The 25,307-nt window shown below is 47.1% G+C and overlaps 1 protein-coding gene across 4 annotated transcripts in view; it reads left to right on the top strand.

Annotated features, from left to right (window-relative positions):
• Nucleotides 1–6,164: 6,164 nt before the first annotated feature.
• Nucleotides 6,165–25,307, top strand: part of TNRC6C (trinucleotide repeat containing adaptor 6C) — a 146,853-nt gene continuing 127,710 nt past the window's right edge. For all 4 annotated transcript variants that reach the window (XM_058702806.1, XM_058702804.1, XM_058702805.1 and 1 more), the window contains exon 1: nt 6,165–6,285. The gene's annotated coding sequence lies outside the window, so the exon portion shown is untranslated. The remainder of the gene's footprint in view (nt 6,286–25,307) is intronic.

Raw genomic sequence — 25,307 nt, 5'->3', positions numbered from 1 at the left:
AACAGAAGTGCCCCCTCCCCTGCATCTGCCCAAGGCCCTTCTTACTCCAGGCTTAACCCTTTCCAAACAAACAAACATCCCCTTTACTGGCTCTTTCTTCTCGGCTTATTCACACACTTAAGTGTCTCCCTTTAAAAAAAAAAAAAAAAAGGCAAACAGAAACAAAATGACTGAAAAACCACTCTCTTGGCCTCACCTGCCTCTGTAAGTCACATTCTCCCTTCCACAGCTTCAGCAGCGTCCTGGCCCTGCAGATGTGGGGCAGCACGTACTTGGGTGGCTTAAGCAACGGAAATTCATCGTCTCCCAGTTCTGGAGGTCGGAAGTGCGGGATCCCGGGGTGCTGCTGGGGGGTTGCTGGCCACCTCTGCTGCTCCTTGGCTCAGGGATGCATCCCCCCCGATCTCTGCCCTCATCTGCACATGACCTTCTCCCTGTGTTCACATCTGCATCCACATGTCTTCTCGGGGTAGGGCCCACCCAAATGACCTCAACCTGACTATCTGAAAGACCCTGTCTCCCAAGAAGGTCCCATTCTGAGGGAGGTGGTGGGGTTAGGACTCCAGCAAATCTTTTGGGAGGGGAGACAATTCAACCCATAGAACCGCCAAACTTAAAAAAAGGGGTCTGTCCTTACTCTTCCCGCTCCCCGCTTGCCCCACAGCCTGCTGTCCCCTGGCTCCTGCACTGCCCTTGCTAAGGACTAAATGACCTCATGGTTGCCCAATTTGGTAGAACTTTCCTGACCCTAACAGGTGGACCTTACTGTCACACGGTGTCACACTCCTGCCTCCTTTGGCCCCTCGAGTTCCACCGGGATTCCGTGTGTCAGGCTGGCGTGTCCTCCTCCTGGGTGATCCTGGGCTCAGCACCCAGCCACCCCAGCTTCTCTCCTAACCCCCGCCCCAAGCTAATCCTGTGTGCTCCTGCCTTTGACCTACACCCCGCTGAAGGCCATCCCTGACCTCAACAGCCCAGATGGTTCTCCCAGCTTGCAGATCTGACCATCTCTCCTGGCTATTCTTCTGGTGCCTCTCAATCAAATGTACTCCACCTGATCCCCACCCCACCCCCGGGGGTCTCATCTAGGGCCCTCTGCAGCCCCTGTCTTACCATCCCCCCTCTCTAAGAAAACCAGGATCATCCTTTACCACCTCGCTCATGCCTCATATACATCAGTTCCAAGTCCCCAGGAGCGAAAACTCTTTCAAATGGACGCTTGCTGTGTGACCTCTGTTGCCACTCTGATCATTTCTCTAGGTTCTAACTTCCTGCCCCATGGCTTTGCTCCCACCCTGGGCCATCACCTTCTGTCCCACCTTCTGTCTCGTCCTCTTCTGTGTCATCTACCACGATGTCCCCACAGTGATCTCTTGGACAGCCAAACATGGTGTTTAGAATCATCCAAGGGCTCTCCATTGCCTTCAGGATAAAGTCCAAACTCCTAAACGTGACGACATGAGATGCTCCTTATGATCTGGCCCCTGGTCATTTCTCCTGCTTCCTTTCCATCCATTATATGAGGGCTGTTTCATCCCTGCTGACAACTTTGCTACCCCCTGAAAGTGCTGTACTGCTCTTTTATATTTCCTTCGTACCCACTGTTCCCTCTGTCTTCAGTGCCCAACAGCTTGTGGCACTCTCCCCTCTGGCATCTTTCAAGAATCAAACCAGAGGTCCTTCTGGGAAGTCATTCTGAGCCCCCCAGAATGACCTAGGTCTCTCCTCCTGCCTTTCTTAAGCACCTTGTTACATATTATAATCCTGGCTTTCAGCTTTAAAGCCCTAGTCCACTGCCTGACGCACAATACAGCTTCAATAAACAAATAAATTGATGAGTTGTCTCTAACTCACTGACGGATACAAAGAAATCTGAAGTCCTCATTCATATTTTAAGGTTCTTGTCTCTATTCTAGGATTTTCCTCAGTGTAGTGGGAGGACGATAGCACCAGAATCCCTTGGGGAGTTGATAAAACATTCAGCTTCACGGACAGCACCTTGAACGTGATGAATCCGTATTCTCAACAAGCTACCTTAGTAATTCATGTGAACAGGGTTTGAGAACCAAGGCTCTGGAAGGCCTTTCAAGCTTATCGTATATATTTTTTAAAGTAACCTCTACGTCCAACATGGGGCTCGAAGTCATGATCGGGAGATTAAGAGCCACGTGCCCTACCGACTGAGCCAGCCAGGTACCCCAAGCGTCACATTTTAAAAAATGTTTATTTATTTTGAGACAGAGAGAGAGAGAGAGAGAGAGAGAGAGAGAGAGAGAGAATCCCAAGCAGGCTCTGCACTGAGTGTGATGCAGGGCTCAAAATTTGCCCCCAAACCTTGCATCCACAGACCCTAAGTCTGCCTCCTAGGATCTCACAGAATTTACCTGTGCCTATTTGTACATGGGAGTTCTTTAAAAATTTGAGGACAATCACCCTGTCCTGCCTGCTTCTTCTTCCCTATGTCGACTTCTTCCACTACGTCAGCCCTGCTGCATGACCAGAGGATTTCCGTCAACGACCTGCTGTCCCCCTGACTGTCTTTAAGCTTGCCAATTTCTTTTGCCTACCATATAGTGCTCAGAACTGGCCATGATACTCCATGTGGGATTTGGCCAGCTCAGAATACACTCTCTTGAACTGGACGCTATTGTTTAAAATTTTGTTTTTAACGTTTATTCGCTCGTGAAAGACAGAGAGAGACAGACACAAGCAGGGGTGGGGCGGAGAGAGAGGGGGACACAGAATCGGAAGCAGGCTCCAGGCTCTGAGCTGGCAGCACAGAGCCCGACGCGGGGCTCGAACTCACAAATTATGAGATCATGACCTGAGCCCAAGTCGGATGCTTAACCGAGCTACATTCAACATTTAATCGTCTTAAATGTGACCCTGGGGGTGCCTGAGTGGCTCAGTTGGTTGAGTATCTGACTCTTGATTTTGAAACATGAGGCATCTCACGTGTTGTGAGGTTAAAGCCCTGTGAGGTCAGGCTCCACGCGGATAGTGCAGAGCCTGTTTGGGATTCTCTTTCCCTCTCTCTCTGCCGGCCACCCCTGCCCCCTGGATTTCGTGCAAATGCACTCTGTCTCTTTGTCTCAAAATAAATAAACTAAGAAAAAATGTGATTCTGTGGGTTTTGCCCATTAGCATAGATTATTAACTCACATCTTAACTATGAGATGGTAATGACAGGGCCCCTCAGGGGATGGAGACCCCAAATAGGCACTTACTCATTTTACAACTTTGCTTGGGGTCTTTACTCATTCTTTACTCAGCTCAAACAGCCATGAATGAGTGACACTGTGTTCTGCAATCTCCACACTCATGGCAACGTTTCTGGGTCAACGTTTCTGGGTCAACCCTCATTTTATTTTATTTTATTTTTTAAAAATGTTTATTTATTTTTGAGACAGAGAGAGACAGAGCATGAACGGGGGAGGGTCAGAGAGAGAGGGAGACACAGAATCTGAAGCGGGCTCCAGGCTCCGAGTTGTCAGCACAGAGCCCGACGTGGGGCTCAAACTCACCAACTGTGAGATCATGACCTGAGCTGAAGTCGGACGCTTAACCGACTGAGCCATCCAGGCGCCCCATCATTTTATTTTATTCTAAAATGTTCATTTATTTTGAGAGAGAGAGAGAGAGAGAGAGAGAGAGAGAGAGAGAGAGAGAACACAAGTTGGGGAGGGACAGGGAGAGAGGGGGAGAGGAATCTCAAGCAGGCCACACTGTCAGTACAGAGTCTGACTCAGGGCTCGATCCCAAAAACTGTGAGGTCATGACTTGAGCTGAAATCAAGAGTCAGACGCTTAACGGACAGAGCCACCCAAGCACCCCTGGACCAACCCTAATTTTAAATATTCTTTCTGGTGCCACAGGTCCTCATGCCAAACTGTGAGTCTAATTTTTGGTTCAGAAAATATGGTCAATATAGTGCTGCCTTTCCACCAAATGTTTATAGTCTAAGATAATAGGAGGAGACAATTATTGTCTGGTTTAAGCTGAAGGAGGCAAGCAGTAAAGAGAACAAGACAGTGGAAAGGTGAGAAGTTACAGCACAAATTTAACATCAAGAACAAACACTAAATAATGTAACTTTGGTTCCATTTCCCCCAAATTTCTGCTTCCTACAATGATTGGTCTACCCAAGTACCTGGATTCCTCCATTGATTTAGCAGTCTTACTTAGTGGATGTTGCATATTTTGAAGATGTTATTATTTTGCACTCCCTCCTGGAGCATGTGGTAACACTTCTGTTTTTGAGAAAGACGAAAAAAACGCAGGTTTCTCTGCAGTCAAGAATTAAATTAACGTAAATAAAATCTGACTTCAGATCCTTCTAAGGGATGTGGGTGTGGGGGAGGGGGAATCCACCGCCCAGACATTTGAAGAAAGTGGTTTGTGAATCTGGCTCAAAATATGGCAGTAAGAAGGAGTGCGTGACGCTCACGAGACCCTGATGGGAAACAAGAGCGGAGAGTTTGTTGTGTCTCTTTCATCCACGGACTTGCAAAGCATGACACTTGCGGTAACAAAATTGCATTGCCTGAGTACTGTGTCATTATCTGCTCTTCAAGATGGGGACACGTAGACAGGGAATGGCCTCTTCCAACGCGAGCAACTTTCAAGGAGCACCGCTGAGCTTCCTTCCACCCCCACGACGGGGAAAGCCGGCCTGCTACCACGACCCTGCGCGAAAACGGAGAAAATTCTTGGTTGTAAAAAAAAATTCCTCGTCATTGGTACCGAAAGTTGAAAAGAGACTTTTAAATTGCACATCGCTCCTGGCCCTACCTACGGTTAATCACTACTGTCTACGGAAGAGGAGCGGCGGCCTGGAGAACCACCACCCGGTACCCAGGGCCGGGGCGTCAGGGTCCCGCCCTGTCCGGGGTCGACGCGGTGGGGGCGGAGTGTTCGCTCTCCAGGGCACTGCTGTCCTCCCCGGGAGGCTGTTTCGCAGGGAGGTTCGTTCGGCTCGCAGCAGGGAGCTCCCCGGGGGACTGCTGCGTGCAGGGGCAGGCTGGGAGGAGGGCGGCGAGCAGGATGCTCCGGGGCCCGGGTCGGCGCGCCTAAGAGTCTGTGCACGGTGGGGAGGTGTAGGGCGTGTGCACCGCACGGGCGGGACGCGCGCCGGAGCGGCCGCCGGTCGCCGCTGCACAGAGGGCCGGCGCCGCCGGGTGAAAATACAGCGCAAAACCGGGGCCCGGACGCCCCAGGGCGCCGGCGGGGGGGGGGGGGGAACTGAGCGGCCTCGCAGGGCCGGGCCCGGGCCCCGCCGTCCAGTGCGCTGACACCGAGCCGCAGCGCCCACACATCTCGAAGGTCTCCAGGCACCGCAGGCGGAGCGCGGGCCCCCGAGACCTGCACGCGCCCGGAGAGGGGGAGCGCGCGCACCCGCCGGCGCCCCGGCGCGCTCCCCGCGCGGTCTGCAGAACCACAACGCGAGCGGGTATTAAGGGGGAAGGACGGGGCGTGGCCTAGGCGCGATGAGCCAATGGGCCGGGGAGGGGCGCGTGGGGGCGGAGCTCCGGCGCGGAGCGCCGATTGGCCAGTTCGCCCTCCGGTATGCAGATGCGGCGGAGTCACGTGGCAGGGGCCGGGACGACTTCCTGTTGGAGGCCAACGCGGGGCGGGGAAGGGGGCGCGAGCGCCCCGTCTGGCTGGAGCGGGGGGAGGGGGGGTTCTTGTCAGTTAGAGCAACAAGATGGCCGCGGTGGCAGCTCCGCACCTCAGCGCGACGGCCCCGGGAGCCGCAGCCGCCGCCGTCCGCCCCGCCGCCCCGCAGCCCTGAGCGCCGCCCCGGCCGCCCCCGCCGCCCCTGACAGGGCCGTCCCCGCGCCCGCCGCGCTCCTGCCGCCGCCGCCGCGGGCCCGCCCGAGCCGGAGGCGGAGGGAGCGGAGCCGGCCGAGCGCCGAGCGTCGCCGCCGCCACCTCGGATCCCGGGCCGCGCCGGAGCCGCCGTCCCGCTCGCGGGCGCGAGGAGGGCGCGTCGCGGCGTCGCCGGGGCCGGACCTGGACCTGCCGGGACGCGCCGCCGCCGCCGCCGCCCACCCGCCCGCGTCGCCGCCGCCGCCGCCGCCGCCGCCCGCGCCGGGACCTGAGCCCGCGGCGCCGGCGCCGAGCGGGCCCCTGCCGCCCGAGCGCCCCGCAGGCCCCGGGGCGGCCGCCCGGGTCGTCGTCGCCGTTGCTGTTGCCGCGGCCGCCGCCGCCAGGCCCGCGCTGCCGGAGCCCCGCCGAGGAACCGCCGCCGCCGCCGCCGCCACCGCCGCCGGGGACGGAGCCCAGGTGAGCGCGGGCCGGGCCTCCGAGCCGCCGCAGCTGGCCGAGCTGGCGGCGTCGCCTTTGTTCGGCCGGGCCCGGAGCGCGAGGGGCCCCGGCGGGTCCCGGGCGGGAAGGGATGCGCGGCGCGGGAGGAGCCGCGGGCGGCGCGGGGCCGGGGCGTGCGTGCGCGCGGGGAGAGAGGTTCGCGGAGCGCCGGGCGCGGGGGAGCCGGCGGGGTCGCGACGGGTGGCGCGGCCGCACGCCAGATGTGTGCGCGTTCCACTCGCGCGGGTGCTGGAGCCGGGTTCCCCCGGAACGGTCACCCGTGGGTTTTTGCATCTCTGATGGCACGCACGAGCCCGAGGCGTTTTCGGCGGAGGGCCTCCCGCGCCGTTGTTGGGGGGGGGGGAAGAGCGAGCCCCGGGCGGGCTTTGGGGGAGGGGGAGGGCTCCCCTCGGCCCTCAGCGGGTCTGGAGTCAGGTGGGCTGCTAGCGGTGCTGCAGACTGCGGAGCAGTGCGCACGAGGAAAAGGAGCCGCGCCACGGCTGCCCTGCTAGCACATCACGTAACCCGAGCGCCTCGGTGCCACCTCCGCTTGAGCGACGCCTCGCTTGCACCTTTGCCTTGTGGATGACACTTAATCAATTGATTCGTGGCCGTTCAAACGTGCGTGCGCGACTGGACGGGTTCCCTGCGTGTTAGCCGGGCCGAGGAAGCGTCCGCTTGCGGGGTCACACGGGGCTTTGGGAAGCTCCCCGAAGATGCACGATCGGTGCCGCGGGGGGCGGCGGCGGAGGAGCCGCACATCCCGGCTGCACCTTCCGCGTTTGAAGGCACTTGACCGCATCAGCGGTTCTGTACAAGATGAATGGAATTGCCGCGAACCTTTGCCTCCCTGTCGGATTAAACCTCCATTTGAGTCGTCTGCTCGGTGATGTCTAGGCATGAGCTGCAGATTCGGAACTCAAAATGGTGCTCGGTGCATGTCCAACTTGCGCGCCTGGAAGGAGTTGCGAGTTGGAGGCATCTGGCTGGGTTAATCCATTGTGTGGCCGACGGTCGGATTTTCTCCGGACACCGCGGTGCTGCGGTCGGTGTAGGTGGTCAGTGCGCGGTGATCGCCGTGTAGAGGCGGCTGCGTCCCCGAACGTAATCTGACCCGCAGAAGGCTTATTGTATGCAACTTGTTTCCTGCGTTTAGAATCCAGTAACTATGAGGATGCGTTGGAGACCCTGGAAACGTGGCTTGAGTGATCTCCGCGGACGGCGGACGGTTTGAAATATGTAGGGGTGTTGACAGTTCTGTGCATGGATTCCAGACTTCCTTCGGTCCTGGGAGACAGAGTAGAGGAAAAAAACTTAGCCCCGGGCCAGATGAACTTGGTTGGCTGAGGGCACCTTGAAGACATTTGCATTATCCGCACCCCCCCCCCCCCCCCCAACCATGGAGGTGGTTCGGGTCTTTGAAAGCCTTTCGGTGCAGCGCTCCCAGGATGCTTTGCTGGGGGGGGGGGGGAAATGATGCTAAATGAGGTTTTTAAAATGAGCGGCCCAGTTATGTTACCCACGCTACTTTTATTGTTGCTATTTACAGAAGATAATAATGGTCTAAGTAGGTGCTACTTTATTTACCTACCCTGAAAGTTAGTTTTTTCTACAGAAACTTTTTGATGTTTGCGTTTCATAAGAATAGAGGTTCTTAGTTAGAATCTGTTCTTCTTTCACACGCTGGGTCATGGGAAATCGATAGCTCAGAAAATGGTAAAAGTATTGGTTAAGTTAACTTTTACTTCTGGTGATGTAGAATAATTTCTTAAAGTTAGCATTTCCTTAAGCAAGAGAGAATGGACCCATGGGTCCCTGGTGTTCTATACATATATATTCAGACTTGATTTTATTACGAGGATCTAGTTTTCAAAGACTGATTCTAAGCCTTACGTGTTTCCTGTCCAAACGGAAGACCTTACGGATGGGCACCTCTGCTTTACTATTAAACTATTAAACTAAATAAGGTGGACACTGAGGCCGTCATAAGGCTTAATCCTCACTATTTCATTTTGGAATCTGGCATTTAAATATTTTAGTAGTAACCTGGGGTGCATGTAAATGTTGACTTTAGGTTTTTCTTCTTACAATGTTTACTATTGTTGTTCTTTTTCAAGTGGCTTATGTTTTAACACTTTGACAAAGATTATTTTGTAGCAGGTTTATATTTATACTTAGTCAGCTCAGGAGTTTTGGAACAAATAGTTGCATTAGCGTGCTGATTATGAGGGAAAGTAGGGGTGCACGGTTTCATTGGACCCACGAGGATTAAAACAGAAGTAAGGCATGGGGGAAATCTCCTTTCAAATTGCAGTATTTCTCACCGCCACCACCACCTTTTGGTTAAACAGCCGGCTCTGCTGAGATAAATTTGTGCTTTTCCAAATGCTGTCATCTGGCTCACTTCCAAAACCAAGCTGGAGGAGGAGGAGGTCAGGGCTGGAGTGGGGCGGCCTTTTTCCTCAGTGAAGAGAGCTTTCAGTTGGAAAGAAATGGAAGATAAGATTCCTGTAGCACTGGCTGCAAATGCAATGTTTGCATTACTGCCCCAGCTTCAAGTGAGGGCCAGGAGGTCTGAGTGTAACCTTATTCTTGTTTGACTCAAGAAAGTGATGCTAATCTTAAATTTTTAAAAATAGAGTACTGGTGGAGATTAGTTTATTTATCCATTATTGGATTGAAGTATACGGAATGTCTTGGCATCATAGAACTTTCCTCACAACATTTTACGGCTTACGGGCCATTTTAAAGACTATTTGTGGGTCTCTAGGGCCTTCCCCAGTAAGCATTAGATCCATAAGATTACATCGCACGCGTATGTTTTAGATGACCCTACCACTCAGTCAGGGTTTATTGTGCAGAGGTTGCTGTCTGAGAAGATTTTATAAGGGAGAAAATAGATTGTCAACTCTGAGACCGTTCCCCATATCAGAACAACATATGAGATCATTAAGATTTGGGGATGCAGCAAACACAGATTATCTAGCCATCGCAACCGAAGCCCCAGGGGCGGGGGTGGGGGAGCATGAGAAACGGAGAGGAGACAAGGGACAGATTTATAGAAGGCCTTGGAACCAGGAGAAGGATGGGTTGAGGGGGCAGGAAGTGGAGCCTGGAGCAGGCAGAGCCTAGAAGGTCTAAGTAGGGGAACAACCAGGCAACTCTGTTTTGTGTTTGTTTTCTTTGAAATTCTTACGGCTCCTTATTCATGGTTTAGAGAGAAGTGGGTTTTTACCTTTCGGGCCAGCTTTATTTCAGAGGGTCTCTTGATGTTAAAGATGAGCTGTAAGGAAATCTTTTGAAGGAGCATTGGTGCTGCGATCTGTTTTGTATGATGACTGGGTTATTTGCTTAATTAAGACAGTTGGCATCTTAATTTTGTTTGGAGACGTCATGCATAGATGTAAGCAGAGAGAGCAGAATATCAAATGAGAACTGGCCCCTCCCCCCCTTTTTTTCCAGGTAGATTTTACAGATTTTCTTTGAGCCAGTCTAATCACGGATATCTGAGTTTTTACAGATTAGCTTTAAAATAACCGTGTAGTCAGTCGTGAGGAGAGCATTCTTTGCTCTGCAAAATAATAGACCGTAAGCTTTCTTTAGATAAATTTTTAATGCAATAATGATGTTCTCAATTATAAACATCCAGCTTATAAACAACTTTTCAAGAATATAATTACTTAAAAGTATAAAGATTACCTGTCAGAAAAAAACTATAACCTTGTGTAGAGATTGCATGTGTGATGTTGAAACCAAGAAATATGTAATCCTTGCCCAGTGAACTTGTTTGAATAACTCGATTAAGATAATCCTGTAAGTTTCCTATTGTGCAAAGCATGCGTTTCAACAGTAACTTACTTAATGAAAAGTAAAATACGTATTTTTAAATTCTCCAACTGGGATGTGACAGGGTTTTGCATATTAAAAACGTGGTGAAAATTCATACCCTTTGTGCCATTTTTAGAGTTGACTAAAAATGAATTCTTTTCTTGGCCACGGATGCTTTCAGAGAATGAAGAAGCTCTTGCAGGGATGGAGAGCTGTTTGTTAAGAATGCGTTCTCCCTCTGTAGCCCTCCAAAGGCTGTAGAGCTGTGCGTGGAGCTAGACAATCTGGGCACCCAGCCATAAAACATCACTGCTGAAGCACAGATAGCTGTTCGCGCCCTCCTGAGCCCTCCTGGCTGCAACCACAGCAGAAGGAATGGCCTTGGCGAAGCAGTGTTCGCCGCTACTTTGAACTCTTAATACTCCGTGTGGCTCTTTGGAGTTTTCGCCGTGCACTGGGACTTTGGTTTTCGAAGATACGGTGATGATTAAGGATGGGCAAGAATAAGCTTCTGAGATCTGTCTCTTCTAGGCCAGTAGATTTACATATTTGCTCTAAGAAGTAGGAGTAGTGGGTTGTCTGTCCCCTGGTCTCCCTTTCTTTATTTGCCTCTTTGTCACAACACTCCTCTCCCGTGGGAAGAACAACCTGCCTGAAGACAGGTAGGGTCACTGGGCCACTGGGTCACAGCACCCAGGGCCCAGAGGGTCATCTGGAATCTGTCCTCCAGAGAGCTAACCAGAGGAATTGGTCTGTCATGGCCCGGTTCCCACTTTGCTTCGTCATAAGCCTTTTTTGGCGCGCGCGCGCGCACACACACACACACACACACACACACACACACACTTGAAAATTTAAAAAGTTTTTGTGCAAAAATATGACACTGAAAGAGCGTGCAGATATATCAGCTCATCGGCATCATAAGGTTACAGCATTTTCTGTGACCAACAAGTGTTCATATAAATCCATGTGAGCCCCTGTGATCCTCTAAAATACAAACACCTGAACAGCTCTTTTCTTCTTTAAAGACCCTCTCTGTTGCCCTTCTTTGGAGCGTTTGAGAAATTAATACTCTTATGTCTTCATAATGCCCTTCCTGCGAAGGCCTGAACTGCAAACCTGCAGTATCACAGTGTCGAGCCGGATTATTCTCAGCAGGGGGGTGACCCCTATCTGTGGTGGAGCCCCTTGCTGAGGTGCAGACTGGCCAGTGTCAAGGTGCTTTTTGGGGAGTATGTGCTTTGTTGGGTTCGTTTTATGTGTACAGCGTAGCTCATTACGCAACTAAAATCAGTTGCTTGAGTTGAGCCTGGCAAAGGTATTGTTTACTTTCTATTCCCAAAGATAATTTCTTTTTAATTACTCTTTTAATAAGCGGGGAGAATCTAAGTTAAATTAGCAACTGGGAATTAAAGTTAAGATCTGCGAGTGGGAAATGGCAGCGTTGGTACAATTTACCACCTTTCCAACCATTCGTGCTGTGAAAAGATGTTAACGGAGTTGTTCAGAAATTACGGGGGGGGGGGGTGCAGAATTGCTCCGTTGACTGCATTCTGTTTTCTCACACTGTGTACGAAATAAATGCGAAAAAGGAAGGGAAAGAGTATGTAGGAAGGGAATTTAACAGGCTTTGTTCTTCAGGAGGGTGACATTTTAAATGAGCGGGTTTGGGTGGGGAGACGATGAGGTGAGGGGGGAAGGTGATGGCTGTGTGGAAGGAAGGATGTTTGAGTCTCTGGGGGACAATTGAGAAGGGGGGATGGGGAACAGGGGCATGTGCAGGTAACCGGACCTCCACTTAAAATAATCTTCAGGGGCTCCTGGTGGCTTAGTCAGTTAAGCGTCCAGCTCTTGGTTCCGGCTCAGCTCATGATCTTGCGGTTTTGTGAGTTCGAGCCCTGTGTCAGAGCCTGCTTGGCATTCTCTCTCTCGGCCCCTCCCCCACTTGTGCTGTCTCTGTCCCTCTCAAAATAAATAAACTTTAAAAACATAATAATAATCTTCAGATAGGTGCAACTAGTCTTCGAGCACTTACTGTGTGACATGTACCGAGGGCAGGAGCGATCTCTTACTGAATTTTCACAACACAGCATTCCTGGAAAATGGTTGCTTTTATTGTTCCCAATTTACAGACCAGGAAAGGGAGGCCAGAGAAAGATCCTACAGCCTGTAGGAAGTAAAGCCAGAATTTAAACTCAGACGGTCCACTTTAAAGCCCTCACTCGCAGATAAATAACTTTGACTATTGGAATAGCTTTTTATTTTTTATTTTTTATTTTTTTTTATTTTTGGGACAGAGAGAGACAGAGCATGAACGGGGGAGGGGCAGAGAGAGAGGGAGACACAGAATCGGAAACAGGCTCCAGGCTCCGAGCCGTCAGCCCAGAGCCTGACGCGGGGCTCGAACTCACGGACCGCGAGATCGTGACCTGGCTGAAGTCGGACGCTTAACCGACTGCGCCACCCAGGCGCCCCTGGAATAGCTTTTTAATTGGTCTCTCTTCTGGTCTGTATCCTACCAATCCATCTGCTAATATTAACTGGATGCCTTTTGGGCACTTTGTGTGTGAGATCCATTCCTGCCCAGTAAGTTGTAAGGTAGCTCATGTTACTGCGTACATTTTCTAGATGGGGAAACTAAGGCCCACGGAGGTTGAATGACTTACCCCAAGGCAGAGCCTTAATGATGCGTTCGGTCCTTTGATGCAGGAGTCTGAGCTCTTTGTCACCACCCCCCACCCCCTACGCTGCCTTCTAAACCCCAAGCCTGGGCACAGCATTTCTTTCTTTATTCCACAAAAACTTCATGTCTTTTCTGAGCGGTGGCCTTGGTAAGGATCAACATCTCCCTGCCCTCCTGGAGTTTGACTAGTGAGAGGGGCAGGCACCAAACAAAAACAAAACAAAACAAAAGCGGAAAAACAATTAAATGTTGCGAAACGTCCTCACGTTAACAAAAACCTCTGGCAGTAGATAATTATACATATTCCATATCTGCCCTCTTGAAGATGCACGTGAACATGCTGGGTGCTCCGAGAAGCCCAGCAGAAAAAACGATCTCCTTTGTTAGCCCAGTTTTCCCCAAATGTATGTGACCGCCAAACACTGTTTTCACTTCATACTGCCTTTTGCTTCAGTGGAACCCACTTCGGGAACCCAGAAATAAATAGAGTGCCCGGTCATTCAGAAGAGGGAGAGGACCCAGGAGTCCCAGTGATGAAGGCAAGACTTGACTGGAAACAGGTCCTGGAAAGTTGATAGAAGTTGGCTGGATGGGGGAAGGTTTTAGCAAGTCCCTAACATAGCAGCTGGAACTCAGTATTTTCACCGAATAAGTGACACTAGGACCTTCTGTAAATGGGAGTTTTGTGTTGGCACGTAGGCTTAGAACTAAGGGGCTGTATGAGTACAAACTCCGTTCTTCGGCTGCTTGGGAACTATCGATGGTTGTTGACGGGCATGACACAGACCAAGTGTTAGACTAGCAACTTCTTTTGAGGCGAAATGTAGCAGATGGTTGGAGGAGAAGTTGGGAGGGTGAAGACCGTGGCTCTTGCAGGCTCGGACAAGCTTGATGGCAGGGTCATACTGAAAAGGTGCCAGGAAGAATCAGCAGGACAGAACACTACAGAATGACTGGTGTGGACTGTTGGAAGGAGTAAGTTCTCAGAGGTAAGACATGCTTGCTGCTTTTCCTGGAAGTTGCAGAGAAGCTTTACATTAAGTAAATAAAGAAGCTAAAGTTAAAATATTTGGTAAAATATATATATTGCATCCTTTTAAAACGCTGATTGGGGAAAGATGACACATAAGATAGCAGCTTTAGGGGAGTTTATTATTTGAGGTTCTGGGGTATAGATTTGACTCACAGCAATAAATCCCAGTATAGAATGAGCCATGTAATAATAGGGTTCTGCTGTTAATTAGGGTGAGTACTTTCAACGAAGTCGAATTTTCTTGGTATCATACCCATAAAAATATCTTAAGTCAGACTTTAACAGTCCTAGACAGGTCATAAATTTTATGGGAATAGGATATTGACAGAAAAGAGAGACAACAAATCTTCAGTATTTCCAGGAAACATAAGATCAGATTATGACATAACAGATCAGTTTATAACATAAATAGCAGTGTTGGTAGTTAGGCTTTGTTGAAGTTACTAGAACTTTTTAATTTTTTTTTTTTTCAACGTTTTTAATTTATTTTTGGGACAGAGAGAGACAGAGCATGAACGGGGGAGGGGCAGAGAGAGAGGGAGACACAGAATCGGAAACAGGCTCCAGGCTCCGAGCCATCAGCCCAGAGCCCGACGCGGGGCTCGAACTCACGGACCGCGAGATCGTGACCTGGCTGAAGTCGGACGCTTAACCGACTGCGCCACCCAGGCGCCCCGAAGTTACTAGAACTTTTTAAAGGTTAGATAAATGTAATAGAATCCTTAAACCAAAGTGATTGGAGATTCCGTACAAAGAATCTCCAAAGTGACTGGAGATTTCTGTACAAAGAAAACAACTAAAACAACAAAATGGGCTTTTTTTTTTAACTGTACACCCCACGATAGAGCGGGGTGGGGAAGCCTTAAAGCAGACAAGAATCTTATTTATTTACCACAGTCAGGTGATGAGTAAGAACCTTAGCCACAGTCGTACTTTTGTATATATTATGGTTTTGTATTTAATTGACGAGCATGAGTCATTCTTGTTCATTTCAGACTCTAAACCCCAGCACAGCCCTTTACAGATCCATGCTTTACAAAGAAACCTTCATTACCATCATCTCTCTCTGAGATTTTGAGTTACTTGGTAGCAGGGATGATGGCATGTTGATCTTTGTAATGTCTACAGTATTTTGTGGACACTAAGACCAGAAGTTTCAGTTTTGTTTCGAGTCGTCTGTTTCTTCAGAGATGTTGCCCCCGCTAGTGAGAGTAGGGAGAGAGAAGAGGCTGAGAAATGCGTACTTTGCCTCTGTGTTTAGTCTTTTTAGGATAGTGACCAACTGGCCATATCTTCAGCTAGTCGGCCCAGCCTGTGGGGTGTGCCTGTCGTTGTGGGGAGAGCTTCGGAGGTGAGTCCACCTGCATAGTTGGCCGTGGCTCACTTGCACTGGATTTTCTTTCTTTCTTTTTTTTTTTTTTAATTTTTTTTTAATGTTTATTCATTTTTGAAAGACAGAGAGAGAGACAGAGCACAAGCAGGGGTGGGGCAGAGAGAGAGGGGGACACAGAATCCGAAGCGGGCTCCAGGCTCCGAGCCGTCAGCCCAGAGCCTGACGCGGGGCTCAGACTCACAAACCGCGAGATTGTGACCTGAGCCGAAGTGGGACGCTCAGCCGACCGAGCCCCCCGGGCGCCCCTGCACCGTATGTTCTATTGGCACCCACAGCAGCAGGCTGTTCCCTTTCCCAGGGGCCCTTGGGCTCCTCCAGGAAAAGTACCGCCAACCAAATGATGCTATTTCTTACAGGCATTTGAATTTTAGGAATGATAGATAGATCACAAGGTAACTCTGGGTTTACCTTTTACAGATTTAGTAACTATCTTCAGATACTAGCCCATTGTAAAAATGAGTATTTTAAGGGGCGCCTGGGTGGCGCAGTCGGTTAAGCGTCCGACTTCAGCCAGGTCACGATCTCGCAGTCCGTGAGTTCGAGCCCCGCGTCAGGCTCTGGGCTGATGGCTCAGAGCCTGGAGCCTGTTTCCGATTCTGTGTCTCCCTCTCTCTCTGCCCCTCCCCCGTTCATGCTCTGTCTCTCTCTGTCCCAAAAATAAAAAAAAAAAAAAAAAAAAAAAAAAATGAGTATTTTAAGTAATGGACTCACTCTTGCCAACCCAGAATATGTGGTTAGTATACATTTAACGTATTATTTTATTCTCCATCAGGGGAACTCTGGAAATTAGATCAGATTTTAAAAGGACGTTGTCGAAATTCTTTTTCTTGAAATGAGTTTATGTTGACTCATAACTTAAATACTCCTTTGGCAGAATTATTGAATGTGGTTCTTAGCTTACATACATGCCTGATTTTACTTTCAATGGCAGAATTTTCATTGTGCAGATCCAATGGCCTAGAAAAAATGTCTTTTCTTTTTATTAAAAAAATTCTTGTTTAATGTTTGTTTATTTTTGAGAGAGGCAGAGACAGAGCGTGAGCGGGGGAGGGGCAGAGAGAGAGGGAGGCACAGAATCCGAAGCAGGCTCCAGGTTCTGAGCTGCCAGCACAGAGCCCGACGCGGGGCTCAAACTCACAGATTGCGAGATCGTGACCTGAGCCGAAGTCAGACGCTCAACCGACTGAGCCACCCAGGCGCCCCTGTTTTTTCTTTTCAAATTGTGATTTTCTAACTAAGTCTCAAGTCAGTGGACATCAATTTCAGAATTCAGCCTTTAAGATCACTCAGAAGTTTTTCTTTCGTTTTTCCCATAACCTCACCCCCGACCTTTTCATTTTATTTTTCATTTCTCTTTCCTGAAACTGCACTTTGGAAATGGGGGTAAGGCCTGGTTTGGCGATAGGGTGAAGAGTCCCCTTTTTCCCATTTCAGTGCACTTGTGTTGCTAAGCCTGTTTGCTCCGAAGGTATAAATTCACAGCTGGAGAAAGGATTCCAAACTTCATAATAGCTATGGTGTTTTGAGGGCTTATCACATGCTAAGTATAGAAAGCCTACTATAATCTCATTTATTTTCATCGATAGCTGAAACCCCGAGGTACCTTGGAGAAGTCGGGTCTGTCTGACTGCAGTAACTGTGCACCTGACCATCCTGTTGCCCACTTCATTCCGATGGGCAGGGTGATTTTCAGTATTTTTAAAGATCTAAGAGATCCTTGGGGCCCCAAATTTGAACTGTGGCATCTGACCTATTTTAATAAAACAGGTTTATTAAGTGTCACATAAATAACCTGTGTCTAATGGGTTTGTAGTTCCAGATAGTGTCATTGTGGGCTCTAAGAGTATACTAAGAGAAAACTGACATTGATGTGTTTATAAGAAATGTTGTTTATATTTGAAACGCTTGATGATGGATTCTCTTTTCTCTCTGATTTCTAACTCTGGCGTCTGCAATGAAGCTAGGCAAGAAGGGTGTCTGTGAGACAAACACACATCTCATGGATTATTTCTTTTTTCTGCCACAGCAGCAGGTTTTTCTTGAAACATTATTTGAAAATTAACATCACTGGAAATTTTAAGCCTATTTAAAGGGATTCTAGTTTTGAGCCACATTATTAAAAGTGGGAAGACATTTCTGTAAAACTCTGTGTCACCTTGAAACTAGCATGCTTTAGTTAATGGGAAGCTGGAAGTAAGCTGCCTTTGATATATAAGAGCAGCGTACAAATGGGTGATGACTGTCTTTCTTCTAATTCACCCACTTCCTATTCAATCTCAAATCTCAGTTGGAAAGCAATTTCCCTCACTTGACCCATTTTTCTTCAGTATTATATCTGTCTTCTGATTCTTCAACAAAAAAAGTTTGCAGGAATGGAGTGTTGTAAATCCTTGAAGACTTATATGGTAACAAGATTCAGACACTTGCTTTGGAATAAGCCTGTTATCTTTTGTTTTGTCATGTGGTTGTCTGGCTGGAGGGATAACAATTTTGCTACTGCTTCTTTTTCTTTTTTTCTTTTTTTACTTTGCAATGGTTTACTTGCCAAATAGTTGGAAAGGACTGTTGGTTTAAGACAAAGCCCCAGATCAGTACAGCTTTTATTGCATCTTTTAAATATCTCAAGGGGCACCCGGGTGGCTCAGTCAGTTAAGCATCCGACTCTTGATTTCATCTCAGGCGATCGTAAGATCGAGCCCTGCGTCAGGCTCTGTGCTGACAGTGTGGGGCTGCTTGAGATTCTCTCTCTCCTTCTCTCTTCCTCTCTTTCTGCCCCTTACCCGCCTGTAGTCTCTCTCTCAAATTTAAAACAAAAAGTTTAGAATAACACAAATAGGTCTGAAAAATCATCTGGCATCCTGCTGTTTCTGTACAACTGGACAGAACTTAGATCTTGGTCATTAGCCTACTGAACTGTTCCTTTTTCAGAAAAATCGATACCATCCAGAAATTTTCTGATACCCTTATTTTGAACTGTCGTGGCTTGCTGAATCAAAGCAGCTGAGTTTGTTACAAGTTCAATGCCATTTCCTTCAAGAATTAACCCATCTTTTGGGGCTTGAGATACTGAACAAGCAACACCTGGCCTCTTCCAGACCCTGCGGATGTATTTTTCATCCAAGAAATTTCAGATTTCCACGAGAGGACCATTCTCCTGAGTAACAACATTGACGGGGAAGTGAGCATCCTCCGACCTCATCTCGTAGCAGAAGCCCAGGGTAACACCCTTGACCGTGTTCTGTAGGTGACTGCAGGTGGTACGAGCAGCAGTCGTTTCGTTTCTTTTCTACTTCCCCATCATTTGTCAGCTCAGAGCCTCTCCTTTTTCTTTCCAAGGAGACTGAGTTCTACATTGATGTGATTGAAGTCCCTCCGAGGCCTTTCACAGTAACAGTGTGTCCCTTCAGAGTGACATTCCTGAGAATGGTCTTCATTCCCGCAGTAGAGCAACAATTTTGCTCCTTTGATTTCACGGTTTTCAGAAGAGACATATGTTAAGTGACTGGTAGAGATACGGACAGAAAAGTAAGTGTGTGAGGTAAAGATCTTGTTTTAGGAACATGGACGATTTAAGGGATGTTATCATTTTTTTTTTTTCAACATTTTTTTTTTTTTTTTTTTTTTTTGGGACAGAGAGAGACAGAGCATGAACGGGGGAGGGGCAGAGAGAGAGGGAGACACAGAATCGGAAACAGGCTCCAGGCTCCGAGCCATCAGCCCAGAGCCTGACGCGGGGCTCGAACTCACGGACCGCGAGATCGTGACCTGGCTGAAGTCGGACGCTTAACCGACTGCGCCACCCAGGCGCCCCAAGGGATGTTATCATTTTAGCAGACATGTATACAGTAAGCCTGACATAGATGTATCCATCCGTATTGTAAAATGTCTATTTATACGGAGATCTAGATCTCTTAATATCATTATCTTCAGCGCCTCCATCAGTCACAGATAACGACGTGTTATTATGTGATAACATTTATTTTACATCTGTGGCTCACAGAGTGCTTGAATTGCCTTGTCCTTGCTAGATCAAATTCTAAATGTCCTAACATCCCTAAGTTAACAACAGTCTCCTTCACGAAACTGTCTCAGACTTCACACACAGAAACTTTCTTTTCTCTGTGGACACTCACACCTTTGGTAATTCAGTCCTGTGACTTTATATACCACACATGCCCTGAAGACTCCTAAGTTTTATATCACCAGCCTGGACTGCTCCCCAGACTCAGTATTTGCATATCCAATTGTCCATATCCCCACAAGACTGTTGCGTGAGAATATCCACCTCACCTGTCCCGGACTGAACTGCTGCTCTTGCCCCTACGTCCACTGCACCTGCGCCCCTCCCATCTCCAACAGCACTTCCCTCCTTATAATTGCTCCGGTAAAAAGTTTTGGAATCCGTTTTGACTCTGCTCTTTGTCTCCATGTGTAGTCCATAAGAAATGAGGCAAGAGAGTTCTGAGTAATTGGGTCAAAGAAGAGATCACAAGGGAAAGTCAGAAAGTATTTTGAACTGAATTAAAAATAGAAAACACAACATATTAAAATTCATGAGGTGCAGCCAAACTGAACTAAGAGGGAAATTTATAGCTTTAAATATCTATATTAGAAAAGGAGAAAGATCTCAAATCAAAAATTAAGGTTCCACCTTATGAATCCAGAGAGTGAAAAACAAACTGAAAAAAGCAAAAGGAAGGAAATAAATATTAGAGTAGAAGTCAATGAAGTAGAAACAGAAAAGTAATAGAGAAGATCAACAAAACCAAAAGCTGGTCAATTGAAAAGATCCACAGAATTGACAAACCTGTGGCTAGATTGATGAAAACAGAGAAGATATAAATTACTAAAATCAAGAATGAGTATTGATCTTACAGAAATTAAATAGGAACTATGAATAACTTTATACCAACAGATTACATAGCTTAGATGAAATGATAGTGGTAGAAATGGACAAATCACCAAAACATTCAAAAAGAGTGAAAAATCTGAATGGGCATATAACAAGAAAAGACATTTATTAGTAATTACAAATCTCTCTGTCTCTCTGTCTCTGTCTCTGTCTCTCTCTCTCTCTCTCTTTTAAAGTAAGCTCTATACCCAAGGGGGGCTTGAACTCATGACCCTGAGATCAAGAGCTGTGGGCTCCACTGACAGAGCCAGCCAGGAGCCCCCATAATTACAAATCTTGCCACAAAGAAAAACCCAGGTCATCTTGGGTTCACTGGTGAATTCTAATTCAGAAGTAAAGAACTAATACCAGGACGTCACAAACATTTCCAGAAAATAAAGGAGGAAGAAATGCTTCCTAACTGATTCAGTGGGGCCAGGATTGCCATGGTACCAAAGCCAAAGACATCACAAAAAAATAAAACTGCAGCCCAATATTTTTCGTGAATGTAAACACAAAAATCTTTAGCCAAATATAAGGAAGCTAAGTCCAGCAAGATATAAAAACGATTATGATCAGGTTCCCCTGCCTGGCTCATTCAGAAGAGCGTGCGACTCTTGATCCTTGGGGTCGTGAGTTTGAGCCCCATGTTGGATATAGAGATTACTGAAAATAAATAAATAAACTTAAAAAGGGGGGGGGATTATGACCAAGTGACATTTATTGCAGAACTGCAAGTTTAGGTTAACATCCCAAAATCACTTTATGTAGTACACCATATTGATTAGAATAAAGAATGGAACCACATGACCATCTCAATAGATTCAGAAAAAGCACTTGACAGAATCCAACACTCCCTCATGATAGAAACTCTCAGCAAATTAGATATGGAAGGGGACTTCTTTTTTTTTAAGATTTTATTTTCCTTAAGTAATCTCTACACCTAATGTGGGGCTCACACTTAGAACCCTGAGATCGAGAGTCAGGGGTTCTGACTGAGCCAGCCAGATGCCCTTAGTAGGGAACTTCTTTAACTTGATAAAGGGCATGTAAGAAAAACATACAGAACACAAGAAGTTAACATCATACTTAAGGGTGTGTAATGAATGCTTTCTTCCTAAAATAGGGAACAAGACATAGAATGTCCATCCTCTTAACATCTACTCAATGTTGTGCTGGAGATTTTAGCACGTGCAGTCAGTTTATAAAGGAAATAGGGGCACCCGGGTGGCTCAGTTGGTTAAGCATCCGACTTTGGCTTGGGTCATGATCTCACCATTCGTGAGTTCGAGCCCTGCGTCAGGCTCTCCGCTGTCAGGGCAGAGCCCACTTCAGACCTTCTGTTTCCCTCTCTTTTTGCCCCCCTCCCACTCACACGTGCTCTCCCTGTCTCAAAAATAAAATAAAACATTGAAAGGAGAAAAAAAAAAGAAAAGACATCTACATTGGAAAGGAAGCAGTAAAACTGTTCTTATCCACAGATAACATGATTCTGTACGTAGAAAACCCTAAGGAGTCTGTAAAACAACAACAACAACAACAAACTGAGGGGCTCCTTGCCGGCTCAGTCAGTGGAGCATGCAACTCTTGATCTTGGAGTTGTGAGTTCAAGCCCCACATTGGGTGAAGAGATTACTTAAAAATACAATCTTAAAAAAAAAGCTGCTAGAACTAGTAAACAAGTTCAGCAAAGTTGTAGGATACAAGATTAATGTACAGAAATCATTTGTATTTCTATATACTAGCAGGAAACAGTTTGAAATCATTTTCTTAATTTCATTCACTATAACATCAAAAAGAAATACTTGAGAATAAATTTAACAAAAAAGTGAAGGATTTTTACACTGCAAATTGCAAATCATTGCTGAGAGAAATGATAGAAGGTCCAAGTCATTGTAGGGATATCCTACATTCATGGATAGGAAGACATGATGTTGTTAATGTAGCAATTCCCCTTAAATTGACCTATAAATTCAATGGAATCCCTATCAAAATTCCAAAAGGCTTTTCTTGTTTCTTTTTTTTTTTTGCAGAAATTGACAAGCTGATTCTAAAATTTATATGGAAGTGCAAAAGACTTAGAATAGCCAAAGCCATTTACCAGATAAAAAGTTAAAGAAAGGACTTCAAATTCCCAATTTAAGAATATACCTTAGGGGCGCCTGGGTGGCTCAGTCGGTTGAGCGGCCGACTTCGGCTCAGGTCACGATCTCGCCGTCCGTGAGTTTGAGCCCCGCGTCGGGCTCTGTGCCGACAGCTCAGAACCTGGAGCCTGTTTCAGATTCTGTGTCTCCCTCTCTCTGACCCTCCCCTGTTCATGCTCTGTCTCTCTCTGTCTCAAAAATAAATAAACGTTAAAAAAAAAGAATATACCTTAAAGCTAAAGCAGTTAGGACAGTGTGGTATTGGCACACGGACAGACATCTTGACTAATGGAGCATAATTGAGTGTTCAGAAATAAACCTTTACATTTATGGTGAACTGATTTTTGACACTGTGCAAGGCATTTTAATGGGGAAAAAAATAGTCATTTCTTTTTTAAGATTTTATTTTTAAGTAATCTCCACATCCAACATGGGGCCCGAACCCACAACCTTGAGATCAAGAGTTGCACGCTCCACTGACTGAGCCAGCCAGGTTCCCCAAAATAGTCTTTTCGATACATGTTCTGGGACAGCTGGATATCTGTGTATCCACAGATACACCTTTTTTTTTTTTTTTTTTTTTTTTAAGGAGGTGATTTAGACCCTTGTCTCACATCATACACAAAAATAAACTCAACATGGGGCGCCTGGGTGGCTTGGTCGGTTGAGTGTCCGACTTCGGCTCAGGTCATGATCTCACGGTCCGTGAGTTCAATCCCCGCGTCGGGCTCGTGCTGACAGCTCAGAGCCTGGAGCCTGTTTCAGATTCTGTGTCTCCCTCTCTCTCTGCCCCTCCCCTGTTCATGCTCTGTCTCTCCCTGTCTCAAAAATAAATAAACGTTAAAAAAAAAAAATTAAAAAAAAAAAACAACATGGATCATAGACTAATGATTTAAAATGCTACAACTGTTAGAAACGTAGCAGAAGACCCTTGTGACCTTTGCTTCGAGTTCATAGATGTAACACCGAAAGCAAGATCCATCACTTCATCAGAATCTAAAACTTTGTACTTCAAAAGACACCATTAAGAGGCATTAAGAGCATGAAAAGACAGTCCACAGACTGGAAGAAAACATTTGCAAATCATAGAGCTGATGAAGGACTGGTATTCAGAATACATAAAAAGAGCAACTCTCATAAGTCAATAATAAGACAAAGTGCCCAGTTAAAAAACGGACAAAGGATTTCCACAGACATTTCACCAAAGAAGATAACACAGACTGCTAATAAGCACATACAGCGCTCAACATTGTTAATCATTCAGGAGATGAAAATTAAAACCAAGAGGTGACCACTCTGTACGCACTAGAATGGCTTTGGTTGAAAGGCCAGGTGAGAACACGGATGTGGAGAGATGGGGAACCTCACGCGTTGCTGGTGGGGATCGCTTGGTATCGGTGCTTTGGAAGACAGCTCGGCGGTTCTTAAGTTACACATAACTCTACCACATGCCCTGGCAGTTCCTCCCTGTGTATCTCTCTCTGCAGTGCAGACAAGAACGTCTGCTGGCCCAAAAACGCGACCGTGAATGTTACTCAAAAGAGCCAACAGGTGGAAACAATCCCAGACCATCAACTGGTAAATAGAGGCTGGAAATGCGGATAGCCGCACAGTGGAATATTATTCGGCAATAAAAAGAATGACATTCCGATACATGCTGTAGTGCGGACGAATCTCAAAAACATCATACCAAGCGAAAATAGCTGTGCTTAATTTATGGGCTGTCGCCACAAAGGGCAAAACCATAGGATCCGAAAGCATGTTCGGAGCTGCCTGGAGCTAAGGGCGAGGCTACAGACTGGATCTTGTGGGTGATGGAAGTGTTCAGAAACGGGATCATGGTTCTTAAGGCTGCTCAACTCTAAATGTACTGACTCCTTAGAGAAGGAAAAGCTGTCCTTTTATCTGAAGGCTTTTTTTTTTTTTTTTAATTTTTTTTTCAACGTTTTTAATTTATTTTTGGGACAGAGAGAGACAGAGCATGAACGGGGGAGGGGCAGAGAGAGAGGGAGACACAGAATCGGAAACAGGCTCCAGGCTCCGAGCCGTCAGCCCAGAGCCTGATGCGGGGCTCGAACTCACGGACCGCAAGATCGTGACCTGGCTGAAGTCGGACGCTTAACCGACTGCGCCACCCAGGCGCCCCTATCTGAAGGCTTTGATCCGCTTCAAATATGAATGTATTCTGTAGACATTTTTTTTTAATTTTCTTTTTTTGAGAGACGGAGAGACAGAGCACGAGTGGGGGAGGGGCAGAGAGAGAGGGAAACAGAGAATTGGAAGCTACAGGCTCCGAACTGTCATGTCAGCAAAGAGCCTGATGTGCGCTCGAACCCATGAGCTGTGAGATCATGACCTGAGCCGAAGTCGGACGCCTAAACGACTGAGCCGCCCAGGTGCCCTTATTCTTCAGACACTCTTACTGTATTTTTCGTTAAAAATATGAGGATTTTGTGTGTGTGTGTGTGTGTTTTGCTTAGTTTTATTCGGAGTTTATATTACTGTTGCTATTTAATGTTCTCTATAGTCAAGGTGATGATGCGTTAGCAACAGCAATATTCTTATCAGCATTATATTTTGTGTGCCTGCTGTGTTTTTAGGAATAAGTCTTAATTAATGTAAACTACTTGAAATTCATGGATGTTTGGGGTTTCTAGGGGAGAAAACTGAGATCCAAAGAGGTGGTATGACTTGCCTAAGATCAGACGGTCGTGGGTTCAAACCCAGGTCTTGGAGAAAACTAGTTTGTTTTTTTTTATGCCTTTTGGCACAAAAGAGCAAAAGGGAAGACAATTATGAAACAGGTCGGTGAGCAAACATATTGTAAGAATTCATCTTGCCAATAATCAGAGAAAAGCAAATTAAAGAAACCAGATTCGGAGGGAACGTATTCAGCTGGCAAGGTTTAAGTAGAATCCTCAGGACGATGAGAAGAGAAATTCTTCCACTCCTGTGCTGCTGGTAAGAATGTGGCCGTGAAGTTGGTAACCCATGTCAGGGGACCGAAATACATTGTTCCCTGTGAGCGT

This window comes from Neofelis nebulosa, chromosome 16, assembly GCF_028018385.1.
Source record: "Neofelis nebulosa isolate mNeoNeb1 chromosome 16, mNeoNeb1.pri, whole genome shotgun sequence".
Taxonomy (NCBI): Eukaryota; Metazoa; Chordata; class Mammalia; order Carnivora; family Felidae; genus Neofelis; species Neofelis nebulosa.
This window is presented reverse-complemented; position numbering and strand designations above follow the sequence as displayed.